The sequence below is a fragment of the Pinus tabuliformis genome, chromosome 5_2 (genome assembly GCF_031772625.1).
Source record: "Pinus tabuliformis cultivar Carrire ecotype Pingquan chromosome 5_2, CPIR1, whole genome shotgun sequence".
Lineage (NCBI taxonomy): Eukaryota > Viridiplantae > Streptophyta > Pinopsida > Pinales > Pinaceae > Pinus > Pinus tabuliformis.
This window is the reverse complement of record NC_142306.1, coordinates 1,074,419,316-1,074,441,271: the sequence shown is the minus strand read 5'-3', so window position 1 is coordinate 1,074,441,271 and position 21,956 is coordinate 1,074,419,316.

Genomic DNA, 21,956 nt, shown 5'->3' with positions numbered 1-21,956 from the left:
AACCAACAATGGTCCATTGTCCCATCCAAAGCAATTTTCAAAATTCAAAAATGATATTCTTTTACTTCTTTTTTTTTGTTTTTGTTTTTATTTGGACCTTTTTTTTGTTTTCATGTAATTTTCTTTTCAAATTTCCTAAAGGACATTGCCTAGGCTTGGTAACCCAATAATGACAATGCCCTTCACCAGTTGTAACTAAACTGAACAAGATGGCTCTTGATGAGACCCCTTGTCCTTTGATTGATTAGATCATTGGCTATTACCCTGTTTTGATATGCAGTTTTGGTAATATCAGTTTAATTATTCCCCTATGATCATGGTAAACAAGCTCATAATGAGACTTATTATCTTTTAAGTTTTGTATATTTTAGAATTACACTATGAAAAAAGAAAATTTTATTAGATGGGGTGAATCATTGGCCCTTTTAAAGAGTTTTGGATGATAATAATAGAGTTTTGAGATATTGATCTGTAGAAAGTCCTTACTAGGTTAAAGATTCTTTTCTTGACTGATAACAAAACATCTATATCTTATAAAGATAAGAGCTTGTTCATAGAATAAGTGTTTTTAGCGAGGTCAAGTTTTTCCAAAGAAATAAGGTTCATTTTGGTACTCAAATGCTCTAATTATTTCTTTAACTTTTCCTACTTATAGAAGCGAAAAATCAAAATATTATCAGAGACTTTATTTTGAGAAGCCAAAAAGTAAATACTACTTAACCTTTATTTTCCTAAGAATCTTAAAAACAATATGATACAAAATTAGAAGAGGTTGTCTTCTAGGAAAATTATTTTTTTTTTCAGAATTTTCCCATTAATGGGCAAGGAATCCATCTTACCTGACAAGTCTTGTAAAAGAAATGTTGATTGACCAATTTTCTCAATGATTTGGAATGGTCCAAGCCACAATCTTTGGAACTTGGTATGCTTACCTTTTTCCTCATGTGCTTTGTCCCATTTCAAAACCAGATCACCTACTTCAAAAGTTTTATGACTGGCAGAGGTTGTATCAAAAGAGGCCTTGACTAACTGTTGATGATGGGAATGGGTAGCTTTAGCCTTTTCTCTTTCTTCTTCAAGCTTAAGGATTTGAAATTGTCTTGCTTGAAGAGAAGAGGAATGATTTTCATTGATAAATTGCACTAGGGCGAGAGATGGGTTTGTTATGTTTGTGGGGAGAACTGCTTCTTTTCCATAAAATAAATCGAAAGGAGAAGAACTAATTGAGGCCTTCTATGTTATTCTATCTTCCCAAAGAGAAAATGTCAATGCTTTGTGCCAATTCCTATGATTTTGGTCTATAGTCCTCTTGATGATTCTGATAAGGTTTTTGTTTGTTGATTCGGCTAATCCATTACCCTGTAGATAATAGTTGGTTGAATACTTCAATTTGAAACCTCTGTTCAAAGCAAATTCTAGCATAGTATTTCCAGAAAAATAATATGCATTATCAAACATTAAAGCTATGGGTAGGCTAAACCTGGTGGTTATGTACTGATCAATAAAGTTTGTAATACTTTTGTATTAGCTACCTTTAGTGGGATATCCTCTACCGATTTCATGAAATAATAAGTAGCTATAAGGATGTACTCATGCTACTTGGAAGAGTTAGAAACAATCTCACTAATTATATATAATCCCCATTGTTCAAATGGTTGTTGGATATTCACTGGCTGCAAAGGGAATGCTGGTTTCTTTTCTCTTCCAGCTGCAGTTTGACAAGTTTTTCATTTTCTTGCATAGTCATGTGCATCCTTAAATAGTGTTGGCCAATAATAACCTGCATGCAGGATTTTGTGAGCTGTGGTGTTTCCTCCGAAATGACCTCCAGCTGGTCCATCATGTAACTCCTGCATAACCTTTTCAGCTTCAAGTTTTTCTAGGCATCTTAATAATACTGAATCATAATTTTTTCTAAATAATACATCATCAATTAATTCATACTGATTTGATTTCAACCTTAAAGCACATTTTGTTTTGTAATTGAGATGCATAGGAGCATATCCATTCTTTAAATAAAACTTCAAATCAACATACTATGATTGTGCATCATTGAGGCTTACCTCTGATATTTTCACTTCATTACCTTGGTCTTCTTCTATTGATAAGTGGGAAGCTCCAGTTAGCATCCTGCAAAAACCTTGGCCCCTAACAATTTTAGCTGGCCGGATTTCTACATCATACTCTTGAAGTGTAGTGACCCAATTGGCTCTTTTCTCCCCCACTTCTCTTTGAATCAATAATTGCCTTACTGCAGGGTAAGGTACTACTATTTTTGTATGAGTTTTGAGGAGAAAAGGTCTGAAATGTTTCAAGGTTTTAAAGACAGCAAAAGCTTGTTTCTCAACAGTTGAGTAGTTTAACTCGACACCCTGTAAATTGGAATTGAAAAAAGAAATAGGCGCCTCTATGTTTTGATTATTCAGTTGTTTTAAACCTACTGCATATGATGTATCAGATGAAAAAGGATACAACACAAAAGGTTTGAGAAAGTATGGAGTTGTTAAACAAGGAGCATTGATGATGGATTTTTTTATTAACTCAAATGAATCTCTTTCATCTTTACCCCATTTGAAGACTGCATTCTTTCTTATCATTGATTGAAGGGGTAAAACAATCTGTGAGAACTCTGGAACAAATATTTTTACAAAATTGATTTGGCCTAGGAATGATTGCATGGTCTTTTTTTTATGTGGAAGAGGAAAATTTTCAATTTCTTGGATTCTATCAGGATCAATATAAATTCCTTTCTTTGATACTATGAATCCGAGAAGCTTTCCTTTTGGTAAAGAAAACTATGACTTTTTGGGATTCAAAGAAATGCCATATTTCTTGCATCTTTCAAAGATATGCTTTAGGTCATTCAAATGATTGTTTCAATTCCTAGAGTAGACTGTAATGTCATCTAGGTAAATAACAACTGATTTATTAATCAGACCTTTAAAAGCAATATCCATAGCGCGTTGGAATGTGGCACCTGCATTGATGAGTCCAAAAGGCATCTTCTGATAAGCATATGTCCCCCACTTGGCCCTGAACGTTGTCTTCAATCTATCATCTGGATGTACAAGAATATGATTGTATCCTAAAAATCCATCTAGAAATTTACATTAGCTCAGAACCTGCGACTGATTGTAATATTTTCTCCATGGTAGGCAAAGGAAAGTTATCCTTTTGACAAGCTCTGTTTAAGTTCCTAAAATCAATACAAATCCTAATGTCTCCATTCTTTTTCCTGACATGAACCATATTTGATACCCATTTTGAATGTCTAACAAGAAATATTATCTTTGCTTTCAGAAGTTTGTTCAACTCAGAATTTGATTTGACTTTCAAGGTTTGGATGAATCTTTCTGAGCTTTTGTTGAACTGGTTTCTCATTAGAGGTCATCGGTATAGTATGCTGAATTACAGAGGTATCATAGGTCTTGAGATCTGAATAATCCCAGGCAAAGACACCTTTATATGTTTTCAACAACTTAATGAATGATATCCTTTCTTCGGATGATAAACCAAGACCTAGGTTGACATTTTGAGGTTTTTCAGTTGTACCTAGGTTTACCACTTCAAATCTCAAAGTAGAAATCTGAGTCTTGGAGTAGGTAATCTTCTTAAATACATCTTTCAAATCATAGAGATCTTCCATTTTAACTATAGGCTTCGGAATTGGGTTTTGATCTTGTTTATGGTTGATTTGCAAGTCATGCTCATGTTCATCTATGATTTGTTCCTCATAAGATCTTTCTGATGTAAGGAAATAGATTATATCAGCGTTATTATTAAACACTCTCCAATTTGTTACATTATCAGGAATGGATGGTCTCAAAACTAACTCTATGGAAAATCTATTTGGACTAAATTCCTCTGAAGGTATAAGCCTAGATGCTACATTGGCAAGTAAGTCAGCACTTGCATTTTGTAATCTGGGGACTGAAGAAATGTTAAAAGCAGTGAAGTGAGAAGTAAGATTTTGGGCTAGGGATTGATAATGTTTGAGATGCCCAGAAACATAATGGATTTTGTTTCTTACATGTTTAATAACTATTTTAGAGTCTCCATATACTTGCAAATACTTGACATCGAGGCCAATGGCTTTGTACAACCCTTGAATCAATGCTTCATATTCTGCAGTATTGTTAGTGCATTGAAATTCAAGCCTGCAGGCTAACATGGTTTTCTCTCCTTGCGGGATGATTAAGATACATCTTGCACCTGCACCATCTTCAGACTTGGAACCATCAAAATAAAGAGTCCAGAATAGTGAATTATCTACAATTTTATCAACTACATCTACACACTTGGAAGCATTTGTTTGTGAAATTTTTTATATCTGAGATACTACAACATTATTTGGAAAGGGAGATCTTTGAGCATTAAAGGATCTGAAGAATGACTCAGTTGAGTAATTTCCAATGACGTTATTGGTGAAAGCTACAGGTTCATTGCTTCCCTAAAGATCTACTTCATGAATTTCTCACAGTCTACTCTGGTTTGGTTAGGTTTACCATTGTGTGGAAACCACATGTGAGACCAATTAGTTGCAAAGTATCCGTGTAACTTTTCAGACTCATCTCTACTTAGAATTTGTTGACACCTAATCATAGGGATTGGGTGAACAACTGTAAATAGTGTAAATAAATAATAGAGAAAATGGAGAGTCATTAGGAGATGAAACTCAACAGTCACTCCCTCATGTATATAATAATGAACAACCTAAATGAATAATATAATCTCATTTGAGGAGTTACCTCCTGGCCTGACATGGTATCAGAGCCAGTTCTAATTTTAGCTTTCCTCCCTTTGTAACTCCCTCATGTTCTGCCTATTTTTGCAAAACTGTCACCTTCTTTGCATCCTATACACCTGCGCTGGTGATTTCTCTGTCTTATCCCTGCAAGATTCTGTGCATTATTGAATTCACTAGTCTAAATGCAATGGGAGTGCTGAAGGGTCGATTTGCTGCATTAAGGCATTGATTTGCCTACTGTGAAGACTGGAGCGAGTTGTTGCATGGAATGGTCATGTGATGCTAGGAAGTGCTACGACTATGTGTTGGAAGGGTGGTGCAACTGGAAGTGTGGTGTTATGGCCAACACTGTGACTGCAATTGCATTTGAGTCTATTATTCCCTAGAGCATGGTGCTGGACTGAGTACGCTCTGAGTTTGGTAGAAGACCAAATGACCCTCCATTATATCAATATTTGGAGACTGCTGGTACGAATTATTTTATATGCATTGAATGATTGTGTTGCTGGTCTGATATCAAAACGCTGCATACGCTGGTCTGATATCAAAACTTTGCATACGTTGAACAATACAACATTTTCTCTATATTTTACGATCTCAAATGTGGTCTGATATTTCAATATGAATATTTTGAAAGTCTGCATATAAATCCCTGCCATATATAAATGCGTTTTTTTTACCGTGACACCACTTCCATATACACCCTCCCGACACCGGGTCATACAATCACACAGTTACACTATCATAGTTGAATGGTCATTCCCATTTCTCGTCGAACTGAACCATTTCTGCAAAAGGAGCTATCATCCTTGCCAAATTCTATCGCATCTGCACCTGTTCCTCAGCTCCACTCCCATAGCTCCGGTTGTCACAGCGTCGAAGACTATTGGGGTATTTTTCAAATTGGTTGCAAATTCACTGCTACAGTTCCACAGACAAAAGTTCAAGTTATGGTGAATGTATATGGTGTGAAGCGCATTCAACTCCTTTGAAAATGGTGGTAGTATTAAAGTTTGTTGATATTTTTGAATGGTGATAATAGAATGAGAATTTTGGATGGTATGTTTTTTGGATATATATTATATGGTTTATATGTTGAAACCATCACATAAGATATTTGTGAGTGGAGGAATATATGCTACATTAAAAGTATTAATATAGAGAATTATTTTCCACCTAAACAGAAGATATCCAGAAAGGTTGTGTTTGTTTTGGAAATAAAAATAAGTGTTTTTTTTTTTTTTTTGGGAATGCATTCACTAATATCTATTGTTGGAGTAGTTATCTATGGGAAAGAGAACTATCCAAAATGGTCAAGGAAAATTAAACACACTCTCATTTTTAATGATTTGTGGAAAGGAGTGTGTGTTGGAGATGGAGACAAAGAACTAGAACAACCTACCTTAGATAAGGAATTCGCCATTTGGGAAAATAAGAACAACAAGACTTATGCATTGATTGCAACATCAGTAAATGAAGCGGTGGGTTGCCATATTTCACCATTTTCAAATTCTTTTGAAGCCTTACAAAAACTGAAGGAACTCTATGACTCACACTCTACACTTGAAGTTGTTCAACTCATGATTAAATTGTTCAGCCTCGAATTACAAAATGATGATCCTATTGCTCTTGCATCAGAAGTAAAATCTATTATGCATGATATCAAAGTCACTAATGTTGAACTGGACATTCCTCTGATAGCTTTTATCAAGGCACTTTATCCCACTTACTCAAATTATCTTGAGTCATTGCAAGAAAATGGAAACTTCAAAGATATTACCTTTTACTCCCTTGTGAAAGAATTTTCTGAAAGAGAGAAAGCTTTTGGGAAGAAGATAGCTCCTCAGTCTTCTAAAGAGGCTATGTGTGTTGCACATAGAGAGAAGAATCTTGCTCAAGATTCTTCTAGAGGAAGAGGTGGTCAAGGAGGAAGAGGAAGAAGAAAGTTCAGACGCAGGGGGGCAGACACTTTCAAGGAGAAAAATCAGATTTACATTGCATACATTGCAAAAGGGATGGATCACATGATGCATCCACATGCAAGTTGCCTTGGGACAAAATTGAGCAGGAAAGAAACCAACCCAAAGGTAAAACTAATGACAAAGAGAAAGGTAAAGCACCTAAATCCGCTCACTATGTTGTGGCACACTATAATATTGGAGTAAATGAAGACTATTTTAATGCTTCACTTGCTTCTTGGAAAAATGATTGGTTTCTTGATTCAGGAGCAACTTGCCACATGACTTTTAGAAGATATTTTTTTGAAGAATTTACTGACAATGTTGATGGAGCAGTACACTTTGCAGACAAAACAAAAATCAAGCCATCAGGGCTTGGCAAAATCATGCTTAAATTGCTTGGTCTTCCAGACTTTCTTTTGCATCATGTTGTATATCTCCCACAGCTGAGGAGAAACTTCCTATCCTTGGTCCACATCTGCCAGCAAGGACACTCCATTCACATGTTTGATGGCAAGGTTGAGGTGAGAAAAGCATCAGACCACTCACTTTTCATGACAGGGATAGAAGAAGAAAGGCTTCTCAATCTGCAGGGTACCTCTGCTCGTGCACATAATTTCTCATACAATTCTCATTATGATGAAGGTAAATTTCCATCAAGTTTATTATGGCATGCTATATTTGGACACTTGAACTATGACAACCTCTGCTTGTTGAAGAAAAATGGTGTTATTGGTTTGCCTACAATTCCTAGGAAACTTAAGTAATGTGATGCTTTCATTCTAGGAAAGCATAGCAAACAGTCTTTTCATGATTCACATTCCAGAGCACAGAGAAAACTTGAACTCATTCATTCAGATTTATGTGGTCCAATGCCTGTTCCTTCTGCAAATGGAAATAAATATATGATGACATTTATTGGTGACTACACTAGAATGTGTTGGGTATATTTATTGAAGAAAAAATCTGATGGTTTTCAAACATTCAAGAACTTTCATACATGGATTGAAAATGATGCACACTCTCATATTGGATCCATTCACACTGATAATGAAAAATAATACACTTCAAATGATTTTGAAAACTATCTTTGCCAACATGGGATCAAACATCAAACAACTGTGCCTTATAATCCCCAACAGAACGGAGTAGCTGAAAGAATGAATAGGACATTCTTAAATATGGTGCGCTCCATGATGTTTTTCAAAAATGTAAAATTGATGTTTTGGGCTAATGTAGTTCTATGTGTTGTATATGTAAATAATAGATGTCCATCTAATGCTATTAGAAACAAGACTCCTTATGAAATGTGGCATGGACACATTCCTTCAGTAAAGCATCTCAGGGTCTTTCGTTCCACATGTGATGCCTTGATACCAAAGGTACATAGAAAAAAACTTGGTGCAAGAAGTCGTAAGTGTATCTTCCTGGGGTATTCAAACACCTCCAAAGCATACCGTCTCTATGATGAAGTCAATAAAAAGTTTGTTGTATCTAGATATGTAATCTATCTTGAATCATCCAAAATTGACAATGTTGTTGAAAGATAAATTGATCGCTTGGATAGATTCGCAAATGCAAAATCATTTCAAGAATTTGATAATCAGATTCCACATCTTGAAGTGGGGATTCTTATTCTAGATCAACCTGTGGAATCTTCTTCTGAAGCACTCTCTCCTCGCATGTAACTCCAACAACAGATGATACTTTGAGTGATGTTATTGACAGAATTGGGAGACTCAATCTTGATTCAGTCCCAACTCAATCAACTGAGCAGCCTGGACCATCTCAGAAAGGTCCCCCAAAGTGGTTGACAAAGACACTTGAAAGTGTTCATCCCGATGAAGTTGGAAAGATAGGAACTAGAAATTCAATCCGACAAAATGGAGGTGATATAGATGACTTTGATTGACTTGTTGATATGGATATTTCTTATGATTGTTGGAAATAATACTGAGAGGGGGGGGTGAATCAGTATTATCAGATCAATAAAAAATTTTCAATGCTCAGAAACATATACGCTACTTCAGTTAAGTGAACCAGCGTGTACACGCTACTGTGTCTAAGGAAAACAACGTATAACCAGAAAAATTATAATTCAGTTAGTTTATCTTCAGTTAAGTGCATCAGATCATCATTCACCATATTAAGAGTAAACAGATACAGTATAACAGAACAGATCATCACACAAAAGCCACACACATGAACACCATGATATAAGGTGGAAACCCAATGTGGGTGAAAACCACCTGCTGCAAGTCGTCTCTATCTTTCTTTAATAAGAATTTCAATTTACAATCTTTTGTACTGGTGCAGCCTTATACCAGTACGTAGGCTACAACCTGCAGAAGGCTTCAACCTTCTCTCGTTCTCCAAACTTCCTTGGAAGGGAGCTCCAACCCCCTTTGCTCTTGTACTAGCTAAGATACTAGTACGTAGGTGCTGGCCTACAATCTTCTTTCCTTCAGGTACCACTTTTCATCAATTTTCAGACTGGATACTCCTGAAGCACAACATTACAATCTGAAGACCATGATTCATTCACAAATCATATAAAACAACCAATGCTAGCATCATCAATCTTTGAATCACTGAACCACTGAAACCCTGTCAAACCCAGTCACCAGAACACAGAGCAGACTACAGAACTCTGCAATAACAGTCAGATCCAGCTGCAACCCAAAAATCAAGCTCCAAAAGATATACGCTACTACTATGAAGGCAACCCGCGTATACACGTGGTTTTACCGAAGACAACCTGCGTACAGATCTAAAATAATCTTTCATAACTTGCAGCTGTACCAGATTTCAGTTATACCCAGAACATAACATTGCGTCAGTATGCAGATCTAGAAATTCGCATAATCAACCATATAAAGATAGTTCATTTCAAACCATTTGATCCCGATCTCTCCTTAGATCTTGTTCTCCATCAACCGATGAGATCTCTCCTTAGCTCAGATCAAGCAATACACCATCAACCAATAACCTGCATACTGGATCTAATACTTCATCAGATATTCAAGACATTTCAGATGCATTTGCCTAATGATCTTCTTCTCCTTATATAGCCTTAGGCCTTGCTCAATACCACGAGCCAAAACCATAGAAATCCAAAACCATCAACTCAAAACTAGGGATCGACACGTCCGTCGAGACACCATGGTCCGAAACCATAGGCACAACTTCCAAGGAATAACTGCCACGGACCAAAAAAGAGTTTTCCACATACACGCGCTTTTACTGAAGCCAACCTGCGTGTACACGCGACTTGGGCTTGATGAACCTGCGTATATGAATTTTCTCTTCTTCTTATAGTCTGATCATCAATTCCTTGCTGCTGACCTTCTGCACTATGATTTGTCATCAGTGAGGTTTGCCATCAAGGACAACACTTGTCTCATAATGCCAACAATCTCCCCCTTTGGACTTGATGGCAACCCCAAGATCCTTAGAATCATTCTCCCCCTTTGTCATCAAGGGCAAAGGGCTGTGCTCCCCCTGAGTACATGCTGATTTCTCTGCTCTGCTGTGCTGAACATGCTCCCCCTGACTGTAGGCAAGATCTGCAAAAGATGTTCTTCAAACGAACCAAGACTTATACATCATAAAGGACCTTCCTATCACCAAAAGACTTAATGCATGCATCCATACTCCCAACCAAGAGGAGATACATCAGAAATATAATAACCAATAACATTACATCATTCATCCATCCCAGGCATAGTGGGGAAATCATAGGCCGTTACATGACCTTGACAATATAAAAGAAATATGACATAGAGACAACAAATCTAGACCAAGACTTCTGAAAGACACCAGCAGTATCTGATAAACATCTTTTATATCAGTAGCCAAGATTTCCTTCTGAGCTCCTTCTCCTGAAATTAACAACAGTTGTGAACTAGGACCGAAAGCATCTAAATGCCAACAATGCTTTATGAGACTTTAAGCTGCTCCCCCTGAATCTGTGCCTGTTGTACCCCCTGAAACTGTGCCTGAAGAATTTTGACTTACCCATCTCAGACCTTCTCCAACCAGAGTCTGCCCTTATTGATCAGAACTCCATATACGCGACTTCTCCTGCATAAAACAGCGTATGTACGCGAATAGAATTTCTGCAGCATGCGTACACCATACACGCGACTTTCCCTGCATAAATCGGCGTATATACGCGGATATCCCTTACGAAACTCGCGTATACCAACTTTTCTGTAGAACAGACAAGCTTTAACAGCAGGATGAAGCATCCATTACTCCCAGCTTTTGTCTGAGATATTCAAAAGTTTCCCTGGGCAGTGGTTTTGTGAGAATATCAGCAACTTGTTCCTTAGAAGGAACATACTCCAACTTGACCTTCTGCTCAAGCACTTGTTCCCGAAGAAAATGGTACTTGATTGGTATGTGCTTGGTCTTTGAGTGCATGACTGGATTCTTTGAAATGCTGATTGCACTTGTATTATCACATAAGATAGAGACTGGTGGCGTGCAAGTGATTTGAAAATCCTGCAAGGTCTGCATCATCCAAAGAAGTTGTGTGCAACAAGATGCTGCAGCCACATATTCTGCTTCAGCTGTAGATAAAGCAATCGAACTCTGTTTCTTGCTGAACCAAGATACTAATCTGGAACCCATGAAGAAAGCACCACCACTTGTGCTTTTCCTATCATCCACACTTCCGGCCCAATCTGCATCTGTGTAAGCATGAAGAGTGAGATCTGTATCTCTAGGATACCATAAGCCATAGTTTTGGGTCCCTTGAAGATACTTGAAGATTCTTTTGACTGCCTGAAGATGAGTTTCCTTTGGGTTGGCTTGGAATCTTCCAACAATTCCTACTGCATGCATAATATCTGGTCGTGTACCTGTTAAATAAAGCAAACTCCCAATCATGGATCTATAAGTTGGTTGGTGAACGGCTGCTGATTCATCATTTGCACTGAGGCTGCATCCTGTAACCATGGGGGTACAAACTGGCTTTGAATCTTCCATGCCATACTTCTTCAAGATCTGCTTGAGGTACTTGGTTTGAGATAAGAAAATGCCTCCTTCACTTTGTTGGATTTGCAATCCAAGAAAGTATGTCAATTCTCCAAGTAATGACATTTCAAATTCTTTCTGCATAACCAAGGCAAAGTTCTGACTCATAGCCTCTTCATTGCTGCCAAAGATAATATCATCTACATACACAACAAGTATTAGCAATTTGTTATTTTCAACTTTCATATAGATATTGCTATCTGCTGATCCTTTTGAAAAACCTTGTTGGTGAAGATATTTGTCCAACCGATAATACCAAGCCCTTGGAGCTTGTTTGAGACCATAAAGAGCCTTTTTCAATCTGCATACAAGGTTTGGATCATTCCCGAGAATGAAACCATCTGGCTGCTCAACATATACTTCTTCTTCTAAGTCTCCATTCAGAAAGGCTGATTTCACGTCCATTTGAAATACCTTGAAGTTTTGAAAGCTTGAGAGAGCAAGGAACATTCGGATGGCCTCAAGTCTTGCTACAGGAGCAAAGGTCTCCTCAAAATCTATCCCTTCTTGCTGCGCATACCCTTTACAAACAAGTATGGCCTTGTTTCTAATTACTTCTCCATTTTCATTCAATTTATTCTTGAAGACCCATTTTGTCCCTATGACATTCTTATCTTTTGGTCTAGGAACCAGTTCCCAAGTGTTGTTCTTTTCGATCTGCTCAAGTTCTTCATCCATTGCTTTGACCCAACATTCATCTTTGCATGCCTCTTTCACATTTTGTGGTTCAGTGGAAGAGAGTAATGCCAAATAGCTTGAGGCTTCTGCAATTCTTCTTCTTGTTTGTATTCCTGCTTCTTTCTGCCCCACAATCTGAGATTCTGGATGATTCTTTTGAACATATCTGGATGGAGTCTTCTCTTCTATTCTTGCCTGCTCCTCTGGTTCTTCTTGAGGTTCTTCTTCTTCATCATTCTGCCTTTGAGTGTAGCCTTCATCTTCTTCAATGTCTTCATGATGAACTTGCCTAGGAATATATCCCTTCTCATCAACCACTACATCAATGCTGTCAACAATTCTGCCAAGTCTTTTATTGTAGCACTTGTATGCTTTGCTATATGGAGAATAACCAAGAAGAATACCTTCATCTGCTCTTGGTTCAAGTTTGCCAAGTTGCTCATCAGTATTCTGAATATAACATTTGCTCCCAAATATTTTGAAGTGCTTCACCGAAGGAGTCTCACCACTCCAGAGCTCATGAGGTGTTTGAGTGCTGTTTACTCGGACATTTGTTTTGTTAAGAATAATAACTGCAGCATGTGCATCTTCACCCCAGAAAGTTGCGGGAGTATCTGATTCATCAAGCATAGCACGAGCCATTTGTTGGATTGTTCTGTTCATTCTTTCCACCACCCCATTTTGTTGAGGAGTTCTAGCTGTAGAGAATTCTCTTCTTATCCCATGTTCTTCACAGAAATTGAAAAATTCGTTTGAGGTAAACTCCCCACCTCTGTCAGATCTGAGGCACTTAATTTTGTGTCCTGATTCATTTTCAACCAAGGCTTTGAAGGATTTGAATTTTTCGAATGCTTCATCTTTGTGCTTCATAAGTCCTAACCAGACAAACCTGGAGAAATCGTCAATGAATAATATCAAGTATTCTTCTCCTCGAGGTGTTCTTTTTCTGAATGGACCACATGTATCTGTATGTACTAGCTCAAGAGGCATGCTAGCTGATCCTTCCTTCTCTGGAAAGTTAGTTCTGGTTTGCTTTCCAAACTGACAAGATTTGCATATAGTGTTGTCTGGAATTTTGATATCTGGAAGAACACGAATTGCCTGATATTTGCATGCTTTCCTTATTTGTGAAAAGCTTAGATGCCCCAACCTTCGATGCCATAGCCAGTGTTCATCATCCTTGCTCAAATAGCATTGTTGTGGTCCTTCTTCAAATATGTATAGATTATTTGGAGTCCTTCTTCCTTTGATCACTGTTTTACCTGTATCAAGATCACGAACACAACATCCATTTGATATAAATATTACCTCTGTTCCTTGATCACACATCTGACTGACACTCAGAAGATTATGCTTCAATCCATCAACATACAAAACATTTCCAGCTTTGACCTTCTCTTTTAATGGAGCCACACCTTTTCCTTTTATGGCTGCAGAGATATCGTTTCCAAAAGAAACTTTCTTCCCTTTTTCTAATGCGGTATATGACTCAAGCTTTTCTTTGTCCCCTGTCATATGCTTCGAACATCTGCTGTCAATGTACCATAGACTTTCTTGACCTTCTGCATAAAAGGCTATCCCACATCTTTCTGGTTGTGGTTCCTTTATTCTCCATGTTCTGACATTTGAGTTTTGCTCCTTCTGAATTGTCTTCCGGAACCTGCTCCTGCATTCAGAGTCTTCATGACCAAAGTTATTACAAATAGAGCATTCAACTTCATTTTCAAGGACCGAAAAGTTGTTATAAGTCCTTTTCATGGTTTCAGTCATTCTCCCTTGCTTTTGAGCTTCTCTAGTCATGATTGTCTTGTATGCAACACATTGAGCTACTTTGTGACCGAAGTTATGGCAAGAAAAGCATTGGCCATTAAAGAAAATTCTGTGATAACCAGATCTATCATCCAACCGATTGTAGCTTCTATTTATTCTTGGAGCAAATTGGGAAGATTTTACCTGTGGCTGATTGTAGCTTCTATTTGTCCTTAAAGCAGTTTGTCCCCAAATTTCTTGATGGTCTTTATTTGTTCTTGAGGTAAACTGTCCCTGATTCACCTGATTACTTTTAATTGGCCTTTGCTCGCTTTTCCTCGCTGCATCAAGATAACTTTTAGAGGTAGAGGCTTGAGATGTTTCTCCATGATATCCAAGACCTGTCTTGATCAGAGGAGATCGCTGCACATTAATAATCTCATCCAAGGTTTCAGATCCTTTAACAAATTTAAGATTAATAGCTTTTGTTTTCTCAATCTCTTTTCTAAGACCAACAATTTCACCTTCTAGTTTTTCAAGATGTTTTTCCTTTTCATCAATTTGAAATTGTAGAGTATCAATGATCACATTCTTTTCTTCTATACATCTCTTGAGTCTAGTAATTTCATCATAAAGATTATCCACATCTATAGCATCCACATAATCATCATCTTCAAATGCCATTAACAACTTATATTCATTACCTCGTTCATCTTCATCACTATTTGATAGACCATCACTATCTTCATGAGTGTAGTAGCTTTTCTTATTTGCACTCTGTTTCTTGTTCCATCTAGCAGGTTCCTTTCCTTTATCCTTATAAGGACATTTTGCAGCATAATGACCTACTCTTCCACAAGCAAAGCATTTAAAAGGTAACTTACCTCTGAACCTTCCAGAACCCCTTTGAAGATTTCTGACAAAATTTGATTCTTCTTCCTTTTCTTTTGGGACGTGGCTTGCTTCATAATAATCTTCTTTGCCTGATGCCTTGAAAGCAACTTCTCTTCTGTCTGATGTACCTCCCTTTCTCATTTCATAAGCAGCTAGAATTCCATGTAGCTGAGACATAGTAAGAATTCGTAGATTTTCCTTTTCTTCTATTGCAGATACTTTAGATTCAAACTTGGGGGACAATGATCTTAGAACCTTTTCAACCACTATAGCCTCTTTTATTTCTTCACCCAAATTTTTCATACAATTAACAATCTCATCTACCCGAAGAAAATAGTTAGCCACACTTTCATCATTATACATCTTGAGAGTCTCATATTGAATCCTGAGAGTTTGAAGTTTAGCATGCTTTACCTGTTCATCTCCTTCATAGCTTGTGACAATTTTGTCCCATATCTCTTTTGCGGATTTGTAGTGCATTACCTTCATGAATTCAGTTTGGGATATACATCCTAATAGGGTACTGACTGCTTTCGCATTTGTTTCATACTTCTTTTTCTCAGCTGCATCTGTAGGAGTAGCTGAAGGAAAAGTGTAGCCTGTTTCTACGATGTCCCAAACTTCTGTACCAAGAGATTGAAGATAGGTAGTAACTCTTACCTTCCAATAATTGAAGTTTGTCCCATCAAAAACCGGTGGCCTAATTGATGCTTCTCTCTCGTAGTTGCTCATGATGAACGATCTACCTTCAAGCGATCAAGCTTTTCTGAAGGACCTGCTCTGATACCAATTGTTGGAAATAATACTGAGAGGGGGGGTGAATCAGTATTATCAGATCAATAAAACTTTTTCAATGCTCAAAAACATATACGCTACTTCAGTTAAGTGAACCAGCGTGTACACGCTACTGTGTCTAAGGAAAACAGCGTATAACCAGAAAACTTATAATTCAGTTAGTTTATCTTCAGTTAAGTGCATCAGATCATCATTCACCATATTAAGAGTAAACAGATACAGTATAACAGAACAGATCATCACACAAAAGCCACACACATGAACACCATGATATAAGGTGGAAACCCAATGTGGGTGAAAACCACCTGCTGCAAGTCGTCTCTATCTTTCTTTAATAAGAATTTCAATTTACAATCTTTTGTACTGGTGCAGCCTTATACCAGTACGCAGGCTACAACCTGCAGAAGGCTTCAACCTTCTCTCGTTCTCCAAACTTCCTTGGAAGGGAGCTCCAACCCCCTTTGCTCTTGTACTAGCTAAGATACTAGTACATAGGTGCTGGCCTACAATCTTCTTTCCTTCAGGTACCACTTTTCATCAATTTTCAGACTGGATACTCCTGAAGCACAACATTACAATCTGAAGACCATGATTCATTCACAAATCATATAAAACAACCAATACTAGCATCATCAATCTTTGAATCACTGAACCACTGAAACCCTGTCAAACGCAGTCACCAGAACACAGAGAAGACTACAGAACTCTGCAATAACAGTCAGATCCAGTTGCAACCCAAAAATCAAGCTCCAAAAGATATACGCTACTACTATGAAGGCAACCCGCGTATACACGCGGTTTTACCGAAGACAACCTGCGTACAGATCTAAAATAATCTTTCATAACTTGCAGCTGTACCAGATTTCAGTTATACCCAGAACATAACATTGCGTCAGTATGCAGATCTAGAAATTCGCATAATCAACCATATAAAGATAGTTCATTTCAAACCATTTGATCTCGATCTCTCCTTAGATCTTGTTCTCCATCAACCGATGAGATCTCTCCTTAGCTCAGATCAAGCAATACACCATCAACCAATAACCTGCATACTGGATCTAATACTTCATCAGATATTCAAGACATTTCAGATGCATTTGCCTAATGATCTTCTTCTCCTTATATAGCCTTAGGCCTTGCTCAATACCACGAGCCAAAACCATAGAAATCCAAAACCATCAACTCAAAACTAGGGATCGACACGTCCGTCGAGACACCATGATCCGAAATCATAGGCACAACTTCCAAGAAATAACTGCCACGGACCAAAAAAGAGTTTTCCACATACACGCGCTTTTACTGAAGCCAACCTGCGTGTACACGTGACTTGGGCTTGATGAACCTGCGTATATGAATTTTCTCTTCTTCTTATAGTCTGATCATCAATTCCTTGCTGCTGACCTTCTGCACTATGATTTGTCATCAGTGAGGTTTGCCATCAAGGACAACACTTGTCTCATAATGCCAACATTTGTCTACAGATTTTGAACCAAATTCCTTCAAAGAAGCTTATTATCATGATGAATGGAAAGAAGCAATGAAAAAGGAGTATGATGCCTTGATAAAGAATGGCACTTGGAAGCAGGTTGATCCTCCATTGGGAACCAAACCAATTGGCTACAAGTGGGTCTACAAGAACAAGTATAACGCTGATGGCTCACTTGACAAGCACAAAGCCAGGCTTGTGGTAAAAGGTTTTGCACAGAAGGAAGGGGTCGATTATGAGGAGACTTTTTCCTCCATAGCAAAATGGGCTACCATCTGGACACTCTTTGCCCTAGTAGCTCAGAATGGTTGGAAATTCCATCAAATGGATGTAAAAACTGCTTTCTTGAATGGAGATCTAAAAGAGAATGTTTTTATGTCCCAGCCTAAAGGATTTGCTGTGAAAGGACATGGACATAAAGTATGAAAACGTGTGAAATCCTTGTATGGCCTCAAACAAGCACCGCGAGTTTGGTATGAAAAACTAACTGAGCATCTTCTGAAACTCAATTTCAAACATTATGATCATGATGATATAGCTTTGTTTGTCAAGAAAGTTGGAAAAACAGTTGTATATCTTGTGGTATATGTAGATGATCTTTTGATGACATGGAACAATGAGAGCTACATTGCACCCATAAAGAAGGAATTTAGGAAAGGTTTTGAAATGACTGATTTGGGCTATGTTCATTACTATCTTGGTATTGAAGCAACTCAACATCTGAAGTCCATATTCATCTCTTAAAAGAAGTACATTGGAGATTTTTTGAATAAGTTTGGCATGGCTGAATGCAATCCTTTGACTACTCCAATGGAACAAAACTTAAAGCTCACATCCATTGAAGGAAAAGAATTTGAGGATGCAACAAAGTATAGACAACTTGTAGGAAATCTCAACTACCTGACTACTAACAGACTAGACATTTAATTTGATGTTGGAATCCTCTCTAAGTTTATGCAAAAGCCCTGTGAGGGACATTGGTCTGCTGCAAAAAGAGTTCTAAAGTACTTGAAGGGAACTCAAGACTTTGGAATCAAGTATACACAGGTGGGTGACTTCATCTTGATTGGATACTTTGATTCAAACTTTGATGGAGACAAAGAAACTGGGGTATCTACTTCTGGTTATACTATGAGTCTTGGATAAGGAGCTGTCTCCTGGAGATCACACAAATAATCAGTTCCAACAAATTCCACAACAGAGGTAGAATATGTGGTAGTAGCTGAGGCAACAAAATAAATTGTGTGGCTCAGGAAAATTCTGGAAGATGATAAAACAAGTACATTTGACTCCACTCATGATTGAAAATACCTTGGCAATAAAGTTGGTCAAGAACCCAAAGTTCCATTGTCGAACGAAGCACATCAATACAAAATATCTTCTGATTCGAAATCATGTTGAGGCCAAAACAATCCATGTTCGCCATTGTTCCACTAATGAGCAGATTGCAGACATCTTCACCAAATCACTTGGAAGAGAAAATCTTGAAAGATTCAGAACGATGCTTGGACTCACCAACATCCCTTCAGATTAAGGGGGGGAATGTTGACACCTAATCATAGGGATTGGTTGAACAACTATAAATAGTGTAAATACATAATAGAGAAAATGGAGAGTCATTGGGAGATGAAACTCACTAGTCACTCCCTCATGTATATAATAATGAACAACCTAAATGAATAATATGATCTCAATTGAAGAGTTATCTCCTTGACTGATAGAATTAAACCATAAAATTCAGGGATATTAGCCACTAGAATATCGATTATCTGTGAGACTTTTGGATTAGAGGAAAGCCTGATTGAAACTGATGCTATTTCTCCAAGTACGTCTACTTTTGTTATGTCCAGTTGAACTATGTGTACAACAGATTTTTGAGGTGTAATATTCAATTTGGTGCACACAGTTCTTGGCATGATGTTTGAAGAGGCTTCTGAATCAACAAGGAAATTATGGACGTTTCTGTTTAAAATCTCATAAGTAAGCAGAAATGGAGGTGTATGAGAAATAGACCTATCACCTATCAGAACTAGATCTATGGGATTTACTTTGTTTGAAGATGAAGGAGGTTTTCCCATGTCATAAGCAGCTTGAGTGACTACAACGGATGGTAAAGGAGCTACAGGAACTGCTTTTAACTCTCTAAGTAATATTTTCTGTTGTTGTTTGAGTTTAGTCAGTTCATGTAATGAAATATTTTCTCTCGTCTTTTTCATATCTTATGACTATGTTATATTCTACTGTATTCGAGATTACTAGCGTTTTGGAAGCAGTTGGGGATCTAGTGGAATAGAATCAATTCGAGTAGTCTTAGATTTCTTACTTACTTTCTTCTCCTTTACAGGAGTAGCAGCTTTCTATTTTTGAATTGTTGTAGATGTATCAGGAGAGTTTTTACTTCTCATAGTCACTCGCATAGCTTGTGCTTCCTCTTCAGTTGGAAGAATGAAGTCCCACATTCCATTTAACTCAACTTCTTCTTCAATTTCGACTTCTTCTTCAGTTGGTGAGTCTTCTTCTAGTTCTTGATCGGATTCAACATTTGAAATAGTATTTGGTGGCTGAGATGTGGAAGAAGGATTCCTTTTAAATGAGCAAAAAGGTTTCTTGGGAGCAGATGATTCTGCAACTTGTTTCTTGATTTCGACCATTTCATTTGACATGGTCTTTAACACTTTCTGAAGGCCTTCAAGGTCGAAAGGGTCCTTTGGAGCTTTCTTTTTTGAATCATCCTTGAATGTTACTTTCTTTGATTTCCTTTCGTCTGTATGTGACCTCTTTTCTAAGGCAATAATTCTTCTTTCTACAGATATAGCTTCTTTCATGTTTTCGACGAGGGTAGCCTTATTGGCTCTATCTACAAAAATTGTGATATTAGAAGGAAGGGAGGATATGTACCACTCTATTTGTACATCTACAATAGTTTTAGAGGCATTTGGGATTTTGTTTAAAAACTTGTTAAATCTGGAGTTGAAGTCTTTGATCTTTTCATCTGAATTTGCTTTTAGGTTGGAAATATCATTGATTAAATATGCTATAGTCCTGTCATCACCAAATTTTGCAAGAAATATCTTTTGAAAAGTATCTTAGTTTCTTACTGAGCTTGTTAGAAGGGAAAAATACCAAGATCTTGCAGATCCCTGGAAATTATAAGGAAACAATTTGATCACAACATCCTCATGTGCAACTCCATTAAGATTCATGGCTAGCATAAAGTTATTTAGATGTTCTTCAGCAGGAAGACCATCATCAGGATTATTCTTAGGTAACCATTTTTCTGGGTTTGTTGGGACAGCATTTGGATTAGAAACTAGTACAACACCAGGATTTGTCTAAGGTTGGGCAGGTTGATTGGCCATAACTTGAGTTGGAGACTGGGAAAATGGGAAGGTCGGTCCAGAAGTAGGTATGGATGGTGAAGAACTTACTACTGGATTAGTACTACTAGTAGCAGTACTAGTTGAAGAAGTGGATTGTTGAGAAGAGGTGGATTGAGTAGAAGTGAATGAGGAATTGAATTGATGGAAAGGTGAAGTGATCTCACTAGTATTTGATTCAGATCTTGATGTGGAAACTTTATTACGTCACGAATGAATGGGAAACTCAAAAGGAGTTACTCTGAGCCTTTCACTTTGTAATCGAGTTAATACACCAGTTTCTCGTAATAAGGAAGTGACACTTTCTTCAGAGGCTTCGGGTCTCTTAGGTTTCTCAGCAGAAATGGATATTTGTTCCAATTTATGTATCAAGGAGTGAACTTCGGGAGACTCGGGAGTGTAATCTGAAGAAGGTGGTTGTCTTAATACTTCAGGAGATGAGGGAGATGTTTCTACTACTTCAGATTTCTGATCCGAAGATTTTGAACGAGATCTAGAAGAAGTAGAAGTTGTGGAGGGGTTTTGACTCTTATGAATGTTTTTCATTTGATCTTTAGGTTTATATTCCATTCATAGTCAGATGGCCCTCCTTCTAGTGCCAAAATTTTGAAGCCTTAGATTTCTGTTGCTCCAACATGAGGGATAACTACCCAGTCCGAACCTTAAAGACAACTCCTTTTCCGTTTGAAGTGGTGGCTCCGACTAGGGATGATGGGACCAGTTTCCTAATGTGGGTTTTAAAATGAGAGTAGGTGGTTTTCAAGCAGTTGCAGTAAGAATAATGATAACTAAATGGCCTATTCTACCATGCAAATCTCTATCTAACTTAATCTAATATAAACTCAGGTATTCTGTGTGATATGCGATCTAAAAAGATATCTATTTGACATGTGATAATAAAGATTATTCACACATTAAACAGAGATGATAATGTGTAAAGATGATTTCTTTGACTAAATAGTTAGTCAAAGAAATGTATAAACTATATCACATATATCTGATGATTATATATGAAAATAAACACTTTCAGCTAGGTATCATATAGTAGCAAAATTGACGCATAACAGAAAGAATATATTCCATATACAATTCATAAAAATGAAATTTTATCACTAATTAAATAGAAACAGAACTAATCATACAAGATAAAAGTACCATATGTGTGAGGTTCTGCTCATTTGACTAATGACATAGATCAGCTCCTTTCTTCTAATCAACTTATTCTCCAAGTA